We start from the raw sequence: 18,207 nt of genomic DNA on the forward strand, positions 1-18,207 counted from the left end.
CGTAGTCGGCAGGACTCGAACCTGCGCGGGGAGACCCCAATGGATTTCTAGTCCATCGCCTTAACCACTCGGCCACGACTACAGCTGTAAGAAAGAGCCTCCTTACTCAAACCATAAAAGGAAATCCTTCTGGCCACTCTGTATCCTGCAGAAATTAGTAATTGTCAATATTTAGAAGCGCTAAGACGAAGGTATTCACCACATACTCATTTTTATTTTGAACAAACTTTGGATCAACTCATCAATGAGCTCCTGCTTCCCTCAGGGACAAGTTTGGCTCTACTGGGTGCTGGAGCTCTAGAAACTGTTACTAAATTTACCACGGAGGTGAGGTCACAGCTTAATCCTAGTGTTAAACCTGGATGGAACCTTCTGCTAAAACTTCCAGGAGCCCAGCCTCCTGGCTGAGTGATACTGTGCTTAATGGATTTCAGGAAAGAAAATGTTCCCCCTGATTTGTGTCTAAGGTGGAGGGACAGAAAAAACAATGCTGAAAACCTTCTCTGGATTTTCTCACTTGGCGTACCTAGGCTCCTAAATTTACACCTATTCATTCCAACGTGTTTGGAAAAGCGCTTTGCAAATGCCAAAGGGCTTTCACTTTCTAAACAGTTAAGAAGAAACTCATAAGCCGGCCCATGAGCTTCTTTTCCTGTGAGACCCTAGCTGCTTTCTAAAAAATGGATTACCTAGTTTAATTTTTTTGGCCAATGTAAGGGTTCATTTTCTCTAAATTTAACCAACACAGCACTTTTCCAGTTCTCTGTTTTACGTTTGTAACTCACCAGTTCCTTTAGCAGAATGTCCAGATGCTCTACAGAAATGAAAAGAACAAAATGGTTAAATGTGGATGCCAGATCCCAGGATACATAGATGAATAGGTCTCCATTTTATAGTCAGCAAATGTTACTAGGTAAGATGTGAGAGCTGATGAATTTGATGCATCTTGAGAAAGCTGAGATAATTGCTTGGATTGAATACACTGTATTTAACCGGAAGTAACAGGGCTTTTAAAATAGAATTATCTTTAATTCATAGATAACTGAGAAAGTCTTACTTTTTTTCAGAAAACGAGATCTTTTTCAAGATGAAATGATTTCCTATTGTCTGTAATCAGAGAAGATAAACTAAAAAAATATAATCATGGAAAGTAAGAGTGCATCACACACTCTGTGCTTATATATAGATTCAGAGTATTTTCGGCGTGATTTTCTATTGGCAATCTTTGGAAAATGCCCAACCATTTGCTTTAAATGATTGTCCAATATATTTTAAATCTCTATTTTCTGCCTGTTTCTTTAGAAATTTTTTAGAAGCAGACTTCTGTCATAAGGGCTCCCCCCAGTATTTTGAATGCCAAAAAAAAAAAAAAAAAAGTGAATAATGTGTGCCAATATCCTCCAGCCAAAAGTCACCAGGAATACACTTGTAGTTCAACACTTTGGGCTTATTATTTCTTGTAGCAAATAGGAACATACACCATAAGAAACTGCGGGGCATCTCAGTAAGAAGGTATTAAAAAATACGTACAGAATTTAGTCTTCTGTTAGGTGGTTTGGGGGGAAGAGTTAAAGAAGCAGGAATTTGTTCTTGATTAGCTGCTGTCTGAAAGAGGGGTAATTTTGTTATTGGATAGTGTAATAGATCTTATCTAGAAGGAGAGAAGATTGGAGCAATGTTAAAACTTTAATTGCTAAAAAAGTTGTAGTCACTCAAATTTGCCAAGACAGAGGGATTTTGAGTCACCTTTTTTGTGATTTTAATAATGTTTGTGTTTTGTTATGTTCAGACATGATTATAGCGTGCTGGTCATATTTTTGTTTTGATCCATCATGGTCACAAAGTAATCTTGTCTGATATCATCTGTGGAATTGTTCAACAAGAGAGCATCAAGGCCTAGCTGATAATGACAGGTCAGCCTCTGAATGTCAAGGGCTGCTTTTATCCTTCCATATTTTGTATTTCACTAATTTAATTGAATATTAGATCATAAACATTTTTCAAGTGCTTCCCAAATGCCATTTTAGTGATTTTGTAATGTTCCATTATGCAGGTGAAATAAAAATTATTTAAATATTGACTTTTGTTAAACTTCTATGTTATTGCTACTCTGCTACCATCAATAAAAAGTACCATAATTGTTTTTGTGCCCAAATGTTTTTCTTTAGTTAAGATTAATCCCCCCATTCAGATGATGGGTACACTAAAACCCCAAACTTCACCACTATACAATATATAAATCTAATGGAATTCAACTTGTGCCCCCTAAATCTATTAAAAATGTTTTTTAAAGATTAATTTTCTAGGATGGTGTTTTGCAAAAGCAATTACTAATTAAGTGTTTTTAACATCAAAATGAGCCAAAAATGGCTACATTTGCTAAGTGCTCCGGTTGCAGGAACAAATAACAAACTTCTCCACTATGGAGAAGAGAACGTTGTTCCTGTTATCCCAGAGGAAAACAGAGGTGGGTGAAATTTACCTACAAATGAGAGTTCTCAAGATAAGGGCATGAGAAAATTTTTTCCTTCTAATCTGAAAATTCGAGGAGATCTACTTGTTTGTGTCCTGGCAACTGCACCTCTGTTCCCCAAATTAGGAACCAGAGTGTAAATTTACTGCCCCTGCCATACCTGCTGGCTCAGAGGAAGCTGGCTCAACATCCTTCTCTCATAAACCGCAACATCTCTAAAAACCAGAATCAGGCAGAGCACGGTGACTCACGCCTGTAATCCTAGCACTCTGGGAGGCTGAGGCAGGGGGATCTCTCAAGATCAGGAGTTCGAAACCAGCCGGAGCAAGAGCGAGACACCCCCCCCCCACTAGAAATAGAAAGAAATTAATTGGACAACTAAAAATATATAGAAAAAATTAGTCGGGCATGGTGGCGCATGCCTGTAGTCCCAGCTACTCGGGAGGCTGAGGGTGGAGGATCGCTTGAGCCCAGGAGTTTGGGGTTGCAGTGAGCTATGATGACACCAGAGCACTCTAGCTTGGGCAACAGAGTGAGACTCTGTCTCAAATAAATAAATAACCAAAATCAACCCAATTAATAATAGAGCTGAATCTAGTCTAGTATTTACATGTTTCTACCTGTCCTTTGAGCTTTGTGCGGGAGAGAATGCCCTCCTCTGGAAAACCTGTTCTCTAGGATTATTCTTTTTCCTCTGATTCCTGTGGCTGCGGGCTTCCCTCCCCTGGGGAGAGATCTCTTTGGAGCGATTATGCGTCCTTCTCTAAGGAATAGAGAAGTGAACTTTTTCTGAGCGGATTGGAGATAGTGGCGGAATCCTCCTTAATCGTTTAGGAAGGCAGCGGGTCAGCTCCCCGCGGACTCTGCAGGCTCTCCCGCTCCAGTGCGGTTTTGAATACTCTGTGTCTTGAGTCAGGGTACGAGCAGCCCAATTAAATGCCATCAAAAGACTCACTGGATACTTATTCAGTTGTGAAAGTAAACGCAGAGGAGGAGCTCAATTCTTTCAAGCACCCTTCACTCCCCTTTTCTTGCCCATTAGCATTCGAGTGTCCGAGGCTGCTAATAGACGACTCGCAGCTCCGGATACTTGAATGTAAACAGACACGATTAGCTGGAGAATAAACTTTGGACAAGAACGCTCAAATTTCACCATCCTGATCAGTCCTCAATTTGCTAGCGATGAGTTCTTTACTAGCGACAAGCCTGGGATGAGCCAGGAAATTCTTTGTTGCCAAACCTAAAGTTTGCAGACAGTCCACACACCAGACACCTCACAATCACTATTATCTCGCCTTAGCCCAAGTGGACGGTGGCACGCCTATCACACATTTTCATGAGTCCTAATTTACAACATCTAGTCTTTCTAGATAAAGAGGTTGCCAGTGTATGACAAAAGTAGAGTTTAGTAAACTGATGCATTGAGTAGACTTTGAGTTAAAATTCATAGAAAAGACTGTTCTTAAAAATACTTCTGGAAGTGAAATTGTTAAAATCCCTTCTAAGCAATACAGATGCTTAGACCTGTCCACTGAGTTGGTAGAGGGGAAGGAGGGGAACAGTTCTAGGCCAGAATGTTCCTACTTAGAGGATATTTTGAAATTATAGCTTTTCAATGCTATTGTGTACAGTGGAGAAAAACTTAAATCCCATTTGAAACATCTAGTCTTTCTAGATATTTAAAAGTACATAACATATGTTAAAAGTAGAGGGCTAAAGTAACCCCCTTTGAGTGTTTTTTGTTATTTCATAAGAGTGGTTGCATTTGGGGAATGGAATTTATAAACTTGATGTCTTAGAGAGTATGCTGCGATTGTGTGTGGGAGGAGGGGAGGAGGCAGTATGAAGAGAAGGGTTCTGTGCCAGTGAGTTAGATTAGTTAACCATTGTTTTATATGTGCACTTTAGTTAGTATTGCTGTGTATTAAAGGATAAACAAATCCTAATGCTCAAAGTATGGTAAAAATAGAGATAGTTAAAGAATCCCTTTATATGTGTTCTTTTGTTAGTTTTTAGGAAGGACCGTCTTTTGGGAATGACCTTTGTTAATCCACTTCTTGGAGCTAGATTTAGTCCTGTACTTAGCCACTGGAGTGGGGGAAGAGGAGAAGAGGAAGGGTGCAGGAAAAGGCTCTTTGCTAGTATCTCCATATGTAGAAGATGGCTTTAGATTATAACCATCAGTCTATATGTGCATTTTTAGTAAAGTATCTGTTTATCGTAGACAAAGTTCATTATTTTGGAACATCTAAGCTTTGGAGATATCTTGAGGTCACCATGCTTCTACTCTGCCTTCTAATAATATTTTATATGATCTGTAGAATCAAATATTACAAACAAAGCAAAAAAAACCCTCTACTTTTTGATTGTTGCTTACATAGAAAACAGTCTGTACTAAATGATTTTCAATCAGTGTTTAAATGTTTGGATTCTTGTCAATAAAAAATTAAAAGTATTGGAAGCCATTAACTAGGGAGAGTTACTATGTTACAGAATGGAAAGTGAATAGTGAATGAAAATCGCTTTTTCACTCAGGTATTAAGCAAAAAAGAAATCACTGCTCAGAAGTGTTTACCAAGCAGGTACTAAGGCAAAAAGGTTTCTCCTAATTCTTAAACTTATGTACCTCATATTGCATACCACACAATATATATCACTTTCCATTTACTTCCCATCCTTTTTCTTCCTCCAACAGGAAAGAAAGAAGGAAAGAAGGTATGAGAGTGAGGAATGAGGAAGTCCAGAAACTGATGGAAGAAGCTTTGGGGGCCAGGAGGAGCTTTGGGGGCCAGGAGGGAGGAGGATCCCTTCTGGAGAGTGAGTTAACGCTCAGTAAGCCTGCCATCCGGGCCGATGCAAACGCTGAGAGAGGATGTATGAGGAACCTTACGTCTTTCTCACTGGCGCCCTCTCTACTTAACTTCATTCTTAAATTAATTTAAGGGGGGAAGAACACGTGATACCCGAGTAAACTGGCTGAGAAAAGTGACAACAGCCGGTAGCTGACAAGATCTACCTACCACCTTCTCGTTCCTTAGGTTCCTAGAAGTCCCTCGAAGGAACTAAGCAAGAGACGGGCAGTGGTCAGGGGCCGAGCCGACCGGGCGGCGAGGCGGGAGCGGGAACCGAACCGCTCTCGGTGCCGGCCTCCAGGCTCGAGGGCTGCAAGAACTTTTTCACACAGCTCAACCTTCAGCTCCGGTTTAAAACTCGCTCTTTTTCTTTGCGTTTTTGTAGACAGTTCAGAGCTCACTGTTTTTGGTTTTGTTTCCTTGCAAGTTTTAGAATAAATTACAGTATATTCTTTTCTAGGTGCCACATGAAGTCAAGAGGCCCCCCGGGCCAGAGAAGTCCCTTTCCCTTACTGCTTGTCATTATCTAGGGTACGGGGACCTTAAGGCTCCCGACTGCCGGGTTCTGGTCTCCGTGGAGGCTTTGGTTTCAACCCTACTTCTGTCACGGTCATTGTTTGTTTCTGTCGTATTGCACCAAGCCATCTCTGAGTTGTGACCACCTGAGATTTCTTCTTTTCCGTCCACAACTCTTTCCCGTTGTTCAGATCCCAGCGGCTCTCCTGTTCCGCGTCGTCAAACTTGGACTCTGCTGAGCTTGAGCTTCACCTTCGACAATTTCAGCTCTTTCTGTCTAAAAAGACAAGAACCCACCTAACTGACCGCCGCTAACCGAGCCAGTGCGGCCGGACCACACCGTCTCACAGAAAAGCAGAAAAACAAAGAAAAGGCGTCTTTACAGCCCAGCCCAGTCGCCGAAAGACAATTCCCGCGTTAGAGACCCGGGCGAGTTCCGGAGCTACCCGGATGCTCTTCAAAACCTCGCGCTCTCCTGGGGAGAGGGAGACAGCGGATCTGCGTCGCAAGGTCGTAGTTTCGTGAGCCCGTTGACAACACTTGGAACGCGTCTTTTAAAACGCAACACAGACACGAACGGGAAGATCCCTCAGGAGAGAGAACTCCAGACTAGATTTAGAGGAAGGGACTTACGAGGCTTGGCCATGTATTAAAAATATCTCCCAATGTCATATGTTAAAAGTTCCTCAAATTCCATTTTGCGAAATCAAAGGTCCCGAGCGTGGAATTGGAAAGGCCAGATTAAATGAGATGCGAATTTTTATTGTTGGTTAAACTATTCTTTATCTCATGCTGGCGAGTAAAAATAGTCAATGGAAGGCTCAGAAACTCCCCCTGTCGGGAATTGTGTGTCTCTTGCGTTGTCTTATTTTTGTGGTTCTTTGTTGTTGTTGTTGTTTTCTCCCTTTCCCCTCAACTCATTGTTTTTGTGGTTCTTGAATTTTCACTGTGACTAGAACAGAATAGATTCTCATATTACATTGATACCCAAGTAAATAATCAAAAATCTTATGACGGAGGGCAGGTTGCATAACGGCTCTGTGGCGCAATGGATAGCGCATTGGACTTCTAGTACCAACAAAGAGGGATTCAAAGGTTGTGGGTTCGAGTCCCGCCAGAGTCGGGGGAGCTTTTGTCATGTGAGTGGGTACGCCTGCCAGTAATTGCTTTGTCCTCATGTTAATTGGTCTAGAATTCTCCAGTCAGCGAATCCCATGTTCCTATGATTTTTCACTGCTGTTGATTTATGCTTTCTGGTGTTAATGTCTAAAGAACTTCTCCAGAAATGTTCCCACGAGTGTCTACACTAGCTAGATGATCAACTGAAAGGGAAAGCCAATGGATACAGTAGAAGTTGGATAGTAAGATGAATACCAGTAACTATTTCTTCCTTATGAAAAGCAACTTTCTAGGATGGAGCCATTTACTGTTTTCCCCGGCCTTCGCTTAAGGATTCCTAGTAGGCGTTCTAAACTGTGATCTTTGTGATGCATATTTTGGTCCTATAAGTATACTTTATCATTGATTACAAAGTGAACATTCATACAATCCCCAAGGTGGTCAATAGAACATTATTACATCCTGTGATGACAATATTGTTTTGTTTTGTTTTTTTAGGTCTCACTATGTTGCCAAGGCTGGATTGCAGTGGCTATTCACAGGATATTCAAAGGCTATTCAAACTCCATTTTATTTCACTACAGGAGATCAAAATTGGCTCTGGTCTTGGATGTGAACAAAGACTTTGATGAAGGAATGATTATAAGTTTAGACTCTGACAGATAAAAGATTAATAATAACCCAACCTCAAACTCCTGGGCTCAAGGGATCCTCTTGCCTCAGCTTTCAGAATAGCTTGAACTACAGTGATGTACTGTGTTTTCTCGAAAATAAGACCTACCCATAAAATAAGTGCTAGCAGGATTTCTAAGCATTTGTGCAATATAAACCCTACCCCGAAAATAAGACTTAGTGATGAGTGTGGCTACGCAACGTATCTGTACAACCCATGCATCTCCTGGCAGAGCAGTAAAGAAGACGAGCAGCCCTTCTCATCTGCCCCATCGTGACAGCTACTATCCCAGATGTGACCTAAAGGTGCGCCCCACCAACAAGGTGGGCTCCCCCTGTCAGGTTCCGGCCATCCTGTGTGTGCTGCAAGCTGAGACTTTGAGGGTAAAATAACACATCCCCTGAAAATAAGCCCTAGGGTGTCTTTTTGAGGAAAAATAAATATAAGACCCTGTCTTATTTTAGGGGAAACATGGTACCACCATGTGCAACTCTAATTTTGTGTCAACTTGAGTGGGCTGGGGGATGCCCAGATATCTGGTTAAACATAGTTTCTGAGTGTGTCTGTAAGGGTGTTTCCAGAGAGATTAGGATTTGAACTGGGGGACTGAGTGAAGTAGATGGCCCACCCCAATGTGGACAGGCATTATCCAAGCTCGTAAGGGCTTGAGGGGAACAAAAAGGCAGAGGTAGGTTGAATTAGCTTCTCTGCCTGACTGTTTGAACTAAGCCATCAATCTTCTCCTGTCCTTGGGGATCTTGAATCTCAGGCCTTCAGATTTGGACTGGCATCTACCCCATCAGCTCTTGGTCTCTGGCTTTAGAGCTACCCCACCAACTTTCCTGGTCGTCAGCTTGCAGATGGCAGATCATGGAACTTCCCAGCCTCCATAATTGTGTGAGCAAATACCTTATAATAAACCAATCTCTCTTTCTTTCTCTCTATATGTATATATATGTTTGTTACGTGTGTATATATGTATAGTTCTATTGGCTCCGTTTCTCTGACTATACACACCCTTGAAATACCTTGTGCCCTTACCCAATAATAATGCCCCCTTCCACAGAAGCAATAACTATTTTGATTGACATGTTAGTTATATCCTTATTATCTTTATGCTTTTCCTACTTCAGTATGCATCCAAAACATTATAGAATCATCTTGCCTGCTCTTAACTTTAAATACATTCATTGTAATACTGAATGTATTTGCTTAAGATGATCTTCATTTTGGTCAATATTATTGTTACATGATTTGTTCATATTGTTGCACTACTGTAATTTATTTATTTTGATTGTTATATTGCATTTCATTATTTATTTATCCTATTGATTTGTTCTCTTATGTATATGGTGGGGGAAATAGAGGATGTGTATTAGGTACTAGTTGTTGAAATAAATATTTCCAAAATCTCGATGGCTTAGCACAATGCAGAATAAAACTTATTTCTTCTTCACACAAAGGCCAATCAGATAATATGGCTTTGTTGGGTAGCCCTTCTCCATATAGTGACACAAATATCCAGGCCTTTTCTATTTCTTATATCCTTTATCTCATAGTGCTTCACTTTTATTCATAATGGCTCAAAAGCTTGGGAAAGGCATGCTATATACAGAAGTTTCTTGGCTTCCAAGTTATTCATATCATTGTCATTCATGTGCTATTGGCCAGAACCAATATTATAACCAAAAATAACCACAAAGGAATCTGGAATATATGGAAGCACATATAGATATTGGTGAGTGCTAAATCCATTTGAAACTTCAAGTCTTTTAAATTATAGCACTCTGTTGTTTTCCGAAGCAGTTTTCCCAATTTATACTTATACCACAAGATATGTGATCTGTTGTTCTAAATTTTTGGCAACAATTTGTGTTGACAGAAAATTTTTTTCATGTAAAGGGTGTATAATTGTATGTTGTTGTGATTTTTAATTTCCATTTTATTAAGTGCTAATGAACTTAAGTACTGTTTATCTGTTAGTTTTCCTTTTGGGTTTCATTTGACTTGAGATATTTGTGAAAGATTTTTGTATATTTTTCTATTTGATTGTTCTCTTTTTCCCACTAATATTTAGTAGTTAAAAATATAATTAGCAATAGTCCTTTGTCCATTGTATGTATTATAGATATAGTCTTCATCTCTGTACAACTTTTCATGGCATCTTGACAAAAATAAATTTAAAAATTTTAGGTAGTTGTCTATATTAATTATTTTAATAATGCTTAGAAATTTTTGTGCCCTTGTTCAAGCAAACTTCCATTGCCAAACTCAGCAACTTATTTTCTTATATTCTCTCCAAAACATATACCTTTCCCATTTTGTTTTTAATTTCTCTTTGTGAGATAAGCTGTTGAAACATTTGAGATGACAATGGCTGTCTATTGTACTTAAGATTCTGGAGATTAAACATTTATGCATTGTATCATAGATAATTATTTTTTAAAGATTATTATGAGTGTTTATAGTACTTTTTAAAGTTATGAATCATGTGTATCCAAATTAACCAAGAGAATAGACTCCAACCCAATTTGAGAAGTCCACAAAATCAGACATGGAAATATTAGCTAAATTACTTCTTAAAACTTGCTTATTTTTTGGAACTTTTTGAAATATTTAGGGACCTAGAGAAATTTGTCATGATGCAAGTATAACATCCTTCTTTGGGGCAACGTATGTTTTATTTTAAAATATAAATGTTGTATCTAAAGTGGCTCTACCAAAATACACTTGGTTACAAAAGCTAAATCTCATGAAAAGTCATCAAGTATTGTTTTGGTGGAGATAGAAATCTCATTTTCTGGGTACAGTGTGACAGAGAGCTTTGGAATTTGGCTTATTATCTAAAAACTTACTTAGTGGTTGAGTCCAATTACCTAGGAAAACTGATTTTGTATTACAAGGAATTGGTACCAAAGAGGTTGGGTGGCATCCAAAGGAAAGTGAATACAAATCCACAGTTGGTTTCATTGCATAATTTGGCTAAATTATGAGCAAACAGCCCCCAACAAAATACTTCATGTATACTGAGACATTAGTCAAACTGCAGATCGCACAGGCTTCATAGTTGAGAGATAAGGTGTCTGTCAAAAATCTAAAACCTGAAACCAGCAAAAAGGAAATAACATACCTTAGAAAATAAATAATAACAGTGCACAGTGTAGAGCATGTCAATTTGTTGCCTCCACTATTTTCTTTCATGGATCTTAGGCAGAAGATGTTTACTTTACAGTCATCAGTTTGGCTCGATAGATTCTAGTGGAAATTGTCTCTTTTTTGTACTCATATACTTTTGAAGGATTCTTAAGAGTTCACAGCTTTAGATCAGCTGCTGAGATGGTCTTCCAGGGATTTAAGAATAGGATTTAAAATGCCATGTGGTGTTTCAAAGGATGTTCTAGAAACATTTCTTATACTGGTTGAATATTAAACTGTGTTCTCTGTACACCTCTTGTAATATTTAGCTGTGCTACCGTGTAGTAAGGTAGAGACTGGGACTATAGGCAATATTTTCGGATTTGTAAAGAATTCAGATATTAATTCATAGGTAGAGAGTCAATGGGCTCCCAAGGGAGTTGATCTCACTGTTAAGGCCAAGAAAACACTTTAGACTAAGAAAGTTAAGAATTGTTGAAAGTTTAGTAGGCTTAAATCTGAAATTTCCATTTATCTATTCTATTTTACCTGAAGACCAAAGATGATACGTATGAATAGTGGAGAGTTTGAGTAAGCACTAATATCTTACAAATCTCCTTATTAACAATTCTGGGTAATTGAGTTTACATCACCAGAAAGATAATACAGATTTCACTAGTTGGGAAATGAGTCAAGCAACAATTTTTGATATTGTTAAAACTGTGGCTTTTTGACAAAAGTTTTTGTCAAAAGTTTTTGATACATCCTAAAAGTTGTCATATAATGACCAAACATATTTATATCCTATTTTGGGGGTACAGTTAAATAAAATTCATTAGTAGGTGTGTAAAGGGATCTAGAGACTTTGACTCCAGTGTCTTTATAGTCTTAAGAGGGTTAGTTGCCTCGTAGAAGGGCCAGAGAAGCATTAGAAACATCCTTGGCTTTCACTTTAACATTTTCTGAGTTAGGATTGGTCAGTCCTGGTTTAAGATTGTAGTCAATTTATCTGTGCCATACTAATAAGACTACAGCTCAAACTAATGCATTATAATAATCAACACTACCAGAATAAAAGACAGTGGCATCCTCCCTTGTGGTAAACACAATTTATAAGGTGTAGTCTAAGATTACCCTGCAAGTAGGAACATACCATGAACAATGAGGACCAGATGAACAAATACTAACGGACTTTGCAGAACCAACCTGATTTATATCAAAGAAACTTTAAAAGACTAAGAAACTGAGAGCACTATGTACTGGAAGCTAAAGAAAAACATAAAATAAAACAGATTGACTGAAATTTGAGAAGCAATTAGATCCCTAAATTCTCTGCATCTATATAATAAAGGGTATTTGCCCTTCCCCAAGCCAGGAAAAAATCTGAAGGTTTATTCTCCAAAGAAAGTGAAGCAGAGGTTTCAGATGGGGTTAGACTGGTACAACAGAAGATATAAGTAGCACATGAGAACAGGAGCATACAAATTTATAAAAATACTGAGGCTAAAATACTTAGCTTTTTCTGCTTTCCCTTTCTCAGATCTCTACCAGTTAGGCCTTTACCATACTAGCAGATGGACTGAATGAACAAACTCTGGGGATTAAGACAAGCCCAAAATAAAGATATAAAAATACTAAGGATGTAAGTATGGGGAAACCAGTGTAAATTGGGAGAATGTAACTTAACAGATAAGCATATTGAGGTTTCTTTTTTTAAATTTTTAAATGTTTTATTTTTCATTTTATTTTATTAAGCACTATATAACACAGTGCATGCTAAAAAATCCATTGTATAACCTTCTAGCAGGGGTAGATGACCATTACTGAGTTATGATTTCATCAATCAGGAAAATGCTTCTTTAATCAATGTTTTTCAAACCCTTTGACACATAGTAACAATTAACTCCAGAGATGTGCCTATCCCTTTCCATCACATTCCAATGATATAAATAATGAGCAGCCCTTTTTTCCTCACCATCGTTAGTGAACTTGTGGATGTATACAGTGGTCACTTGGGGGATGACCAAGCACACGCTCATGATGGCAAGTCAAGGGAAAATCTCGAACCATATCTCAGCAGGGTTACCTGTGCCATTTCTAGGCCTCTTATAGGTGCCCGGACTTCAGCTCCCTTCCTGGTAAGCCCCCCCATATTGAGAGTTCTTATTAATATCACCATTCCCTCAGGAATTATTTTATAACCTAAAAAAGCTTTAGAATAATCTCCACTAAAAGAGTAGAGCAAACAAACAAAAAATAGACAAACTTAAGAAGCAGGAAGTGAGGTTTAGGAGAAGGGTAAAACAATATATGAACATGAGAGCAAAGAAAAAATTTAGATGACAGTTGTGCAGCAGGATCATAGTGCAATCAGACCAGGCTGAAAGCAAATGGAGGTCACCTGGAAAAATAACCCCCCCAAAATATTTGAACTGATAGCTGACCTGATTTGATTGACTTTGTGGGAAACTTTACTGAAAAGCTATTTGGGGGTTAAGGAATAATTACTTTAAGATACAAAGAAACCTAGGCACAATAAAGACTTTCTTCGGAAGTTTGTCTTTTTAGGCAATTATTAGCATCCAAGAAATAATGGGGGCCGGGTATGGTGGTTCACACCTGTAATCTCAGGTGGGAAGAATTCTTGAGGCCTGGAGTTCAAAACCAGCCTGGGCAACATAGTGAGACCCGCCTGTCATCTGTACAAAAAAAAATATATATATATATAGTAATAGTGGAAACAGAATCATAGTTCACAACAATGCTAAACTATGTATAATACTTTCATAGGAAAATAACATAAACAATAAATATTAAACCAAAGCTAAAATATAATTCTTTTAGAAGAATAAGAAGTAGTGGGTGATAGTGGTGTAAAAGGGCTATTTAAGAAGGTGAAAAGTAAATAAGTAATGTATAAATCAATTAATCTATAATAATCATTATGTAGATTATTTAGAAAAATAGAGATCTGTAAATCCAAGAAGGAAACAGAAGTGTTAATTTTGGTGGCATCTAGACAAGGTAACTTGAGAGATTAGGGAGCAGTGAAGCTTATGCATTTCACAGAAAGCTTTCTAGTGATGCCAAACACTTTAAATTACTATATGCATGCTACAGGAACTTCTAGTAGGACATTCAGAAAAAGCACTCATACTGTATTTGTTTTCAATATAAGGACTGCTTACAAAGGCGTGTGCAAGGTAGAGAAAAACCATCAGAGATAGTTCTCCAGGACAAGTAACAGTAGGGGTATTATCACACCTGTACCTGAAGAGGCATGGGGAGAATTTAATTACTTGAACTCAGAAGGAGAGAGCCTTGTAGAGAGGGCTGCCTTGACAGGAATAGGAGATGGGACCTACAGACAAGGGATGCACTAATCTCACCAATAAATACCAGTTTACAGTAACTCTTCGAAAGGCTGTTACTGTGCTTTGTTAATGAAAACCACTAATTCAAGTCTTACATAGAATATGCAGGAAAATGTGAACAATAACTTTCTGGTCGGGTTATATTCATCTCTTGTCAGAAGTTTAATGCAAAAAGGAAGAATAATGTTTTACACTCTTAAAATGGGATTTCTTTCAATTGCTGATTACATTGCACGCTGCATTCCATACATCACCACTAGAGGACAGAGGTCTTGTAGGTGGAGTTAGAAAAGTCCCATTCTTGCCTTGTCTACAATAATGTCACTACATTAATTGGAAGCAACAGAGGACATCAGTCGTATGGGCCTGTTGGCGTTCTGAAACAACGGTTAAGATAGTCCTCAGAGGAGATATATGTGTTTCCCCTCCTGAGGGACACCCTGATATTTGGTGTGGAGCGAGCCGAGAAGATGGGGCGACCGATTTAGGGGCCAGCGGCAGGCATGGGGATAGCGAACCGGGTAAAGGACGCCTGCCACCACCCCGCTCTCTCGGGTGTGGATCCAAGGGGGCCTCCAGATGGGAACACTGATGGGCGAGAGCCGCTGCATGTTCCCATACCGCGGCTGAAGCCCTAGGACTGGCAGTAGCCTACTGGTAGCCCAGGGACAGACCTAAATCGTGTGCGATGTGAGACAGTCACCCCAAATTAGCGAGTCAACACCATTTTGGCGGCAGATTTCTCGCGATCCCAGGTACGAAATGCCACATCTTTCAAACGGAGCGACCCATTCGCCGGGCCACTTTCTCGGATCCGGTCACCCCTGCACTGCTGGACCGTCCTAAAGGCTAGAGCGTTTCACAGACAGAATTTCGAGGCAGGGGCTCCGGAACCCTGGGCTGCCGGTGACCAGGGGCCAGAGGAGGAGCCCGGCTTGTTCCAACCCAAGGCTGGTACTGCTGGAAGGTTCATGGCAGCTGCTTAGTTTGAAATCTTTCTGATACCTCACCAGAATATCATAAAGAGCACAAAGAACTTTTACACAGGAACAAAGTCCTAATTTGGCAGGTTTGAAAGGATAGATCTTTAAGAAGAGTGAGAGAATTCATGGCTTCACAGGCTTTCAGAGTCTCTCAATTTTTGCTACATCCAATTTTCTCCAAAAATACAAGTGCGACATTACATTGATAACATCCTGCTCTGAGGAGACTTATTTGACACATTCATTGAAGACACGCACACATTCATAAAGGAGCTCACAATAAAGGGATGGGCCATTGTCACTCACATGCAAAAATAAAAATAAAATTACTTAAAATGTTCTAAAAATGAGACAGAGAAAATGATAAAACAAATTAGATAAAATATTAAGAAAAGGTAAATCTGGGGGAGTACATGGTATCCCCTATAGTATTTTTTATTTTACTTTTGTAATCTTTTGTAAATTTAAAATTTTTTTCCAAATAGAAAGTTTGAAGGTCAATTAAATATGTCAGTAAGCATAATTATATAAATATCAAGAAGCATCAGACTTTGAAAAATTTACCTAGAAATCGAACAGAACTATTTTTATAGGTTTGTATCTTCAGATTGCTTAGATTTTCCCAAAATCCAAGGTATAAAAGAAACCAGCACACATTATACATTTAGATGTACTTTATAAATTATGTTACATAATAACCTAATAACTTTAGCATTAATTATTAGACTTTCTTTGGCCAACACCATAAATATTTACTTTTATAAAAGTGAAAAGCCAGACAATTTAACTAATTAGAGCTATGGAAGTTATCAGTACAAATGTCCCTATTTTTACATGAATGAAAACATACTACCCCCACTACACCCTTTGGCATTCTGTGGTGACTACATGACCTGGAGAAGAAACACAAAGTTACTTTTGTTGTTTATATGATGAGTAATAACAACATGGTCTATGCTAGATCACTAGTGGGTTTTTTAATGCTGTACAAATTAATTTAAATTTAATATCAAATACAGGATGGCCATGGTGGCTCTCACCTGTAATCCCAGCACTTTTAGGAGGGCAAGGCAGGAGGATTGCTTGAGGCCAGAAGTTCCAGACCAGCCTGGACAACATAGGAGACCCCATCTCTACAAAAATAAAATGTAAGAAAAGTTAGCCAGGGATGGTGGCCCATACCTGTAGTCCCAGCTACTTGGGACATTGAGCCCAGGAATTTGAGGCTGTGGTGAGCTATGATTGAGCCACTGCGTTCCAGCCTGGGCAACAAAGCGAGACTCTGTCTCCTAAAAACAAACAAAACAAAACAAAAAACAACAAAAAATTTTTTGAACATGTTAGTAACATAATCAGAGTAACCAAGGTCAGAGAAATGGCAGTAGCTGTGAAACTTTGGGACATAAAGAGATTGCCTGGTTATCTTTAAAAACTACTGAAGAATGGCTCCCATCCTTAGACATTCTGATTTAACTGGTGTAGGGTGCCACATCTACTTCAAGAATTTTAAAATCTAATCAGGTTATTCTAATGTGCAGCAAAATTTGAGAGCCATTGAGATCTTCCCAAATGTGGTTCCTGACCCAGCAATGATCTGTATCACCAGAAAGCTTGTTAGAAGTACAGAATCTCTAGACACACCCCAGATCGCCTGAAAGAGAATCGCATTTTAACAAAATAACCAGGTGATTCTGATGCACTTCAGAGTGTGAGAAGTGTTGACTTACATCAGTGTTACTGAAACAGTGGCCAGCTGACCAGCAGTATTGGCAGCATCCAGGAGCCAACTAACACTGCAAATTTCTTGGGCCACTCTCCAGACCTATTGAATTAGTATCTCTGGGCATGGAGCACAGGAATCTGTGTTTTAACAATTGCTCCAAATGATTCTCATGCATGTGAAACCTACAAAATAAGAATCTACATTTTAACCAGACTCCCATTGATTTATAAATCTTAAAAACAAGAAAAATTCTAGCCAAGAAGATTTAAGAATACAAAGGCTGCTGCCCCAAGATGCCTCAAAGAACACATAATTTAAGACAGTAGGTACTAGCTCCATATAACATTTTTTGTTTCAAAAGGTTTTTCAAAATCTTCCAAATTTTTTTCAAAAGTTTTTAAAAATTTCAAAATTTGTTTCAAAGCAAAGTATGGTTATTTCTCAAATAAATAATATTGTAACATTCTTCAGATAAGTGATAATCACTTGCACAAGAATTTTTATTCTATTGGGCTCTAGTTTATGAGTCAATTACATGTCTGTTGTACAAAGAAGCTGCCCTCACAAGCTACCTTTTTTAAGGTAAGAGGTACAATTCTCTGTTCAGGACATCTTAAAATAATTTATTTCAACTGTACAAATATAATTAACGAAGAATGTATTTTTACTGCTCTTCACCTTTTCAAAGACATCTTTCAAGTGGAATAAGTTACTTTGGTCATTTAGATTGTAAAGCCTCTAATGACGTTGCTGTCTCTCTGTACTGCCATGTTTTTGACCATCTCAGTTGACCCAGACTTTTTTACTGGACCTGAAAAACAAGCAACGTCATCCTGGAATGGTAATGTTATCTACTGAGGTCTGCTGAAGTCTCTTTATACCACAAACAACTTCTAAATGAGAGTGAGCAAGGAGGGAAAGACAGAAGGAAGATTCTGTAGAACTGCCAGAGAATGAATGTTTTTACTCATCTTTGTTCATATGAAGAATTCATTAAAAACAGTGTAAATTAAGGAAAGAATAAAAGCCTTAGAAATCCCCCCATTCAACTGCAGCACTAGAGTTAAAAATATACACTACCAGATTTACAACCGGATAAACAGAGGGCCAGAACTAAGTGACCCTGTCAAAGGTGTCTCTATCTCTGCTAGCATCTCCTTAACTCACTTTGAAACAGCGTATAACAATTTACATAAAGTTCCATATATGTCAGAAAAAAATTGTTAGAATTTTGGAAATGGGCCACAGAAATTATTGGGTGTACTTTCAGTGAAGTGTTGGGCATTGGCTAATGAATCTCTGTAAATTGTTTGATTCTGAGTGGCACTTTTGACAAAATTTTTATTTATTAAACTATTC

General features: G+C 38.6%; 2 non-coding genes across 2 annotated transcripts; one reads left to right on the top strand and one right to left on the bottom strand.

The window, feature by feature from the left end:
* On the bottom strand, positions 1-82 carry TRNAS-AGA (transfer RNA serine (anticodon AGA)). Its single transcript has one exon. It is a non-coding gene; the product is annotated as a tRNA-Ser (tRNA).
* A 6,793-nt stretch (positions 83-6,875) lies between these two features.
* On the top strand, positions 6,876-6,964 carry TRNAR-UCU (transfer RNA arginine (anticodon UCU)). The gene is given in 2 exon segments: positions 6,876-6,912; positions 6,929-6,964. It is a non-coding gene; the product is annotated as a tRNA-Arg (tRNA).
* Positions 6,965-18,207: the final 11,243 nt, after the last annotated feature.

The sequence above is a fragment of the Microcebus murinus genome, chromosome 15 (assembly GCF_040939455.1).
Source record: "Microcebus murinus isolate Inina chromosome 15, M.murinus_Inina_mat1.0, whole genome shotgun sequence".
NCBI classification, from domain to species: domain Eukaryota; kingdom Metazoa; phylum Chordata; class Mammalia; order Primates; family Cheirogaleidae; genus Microcebus; species Microcebus murinus.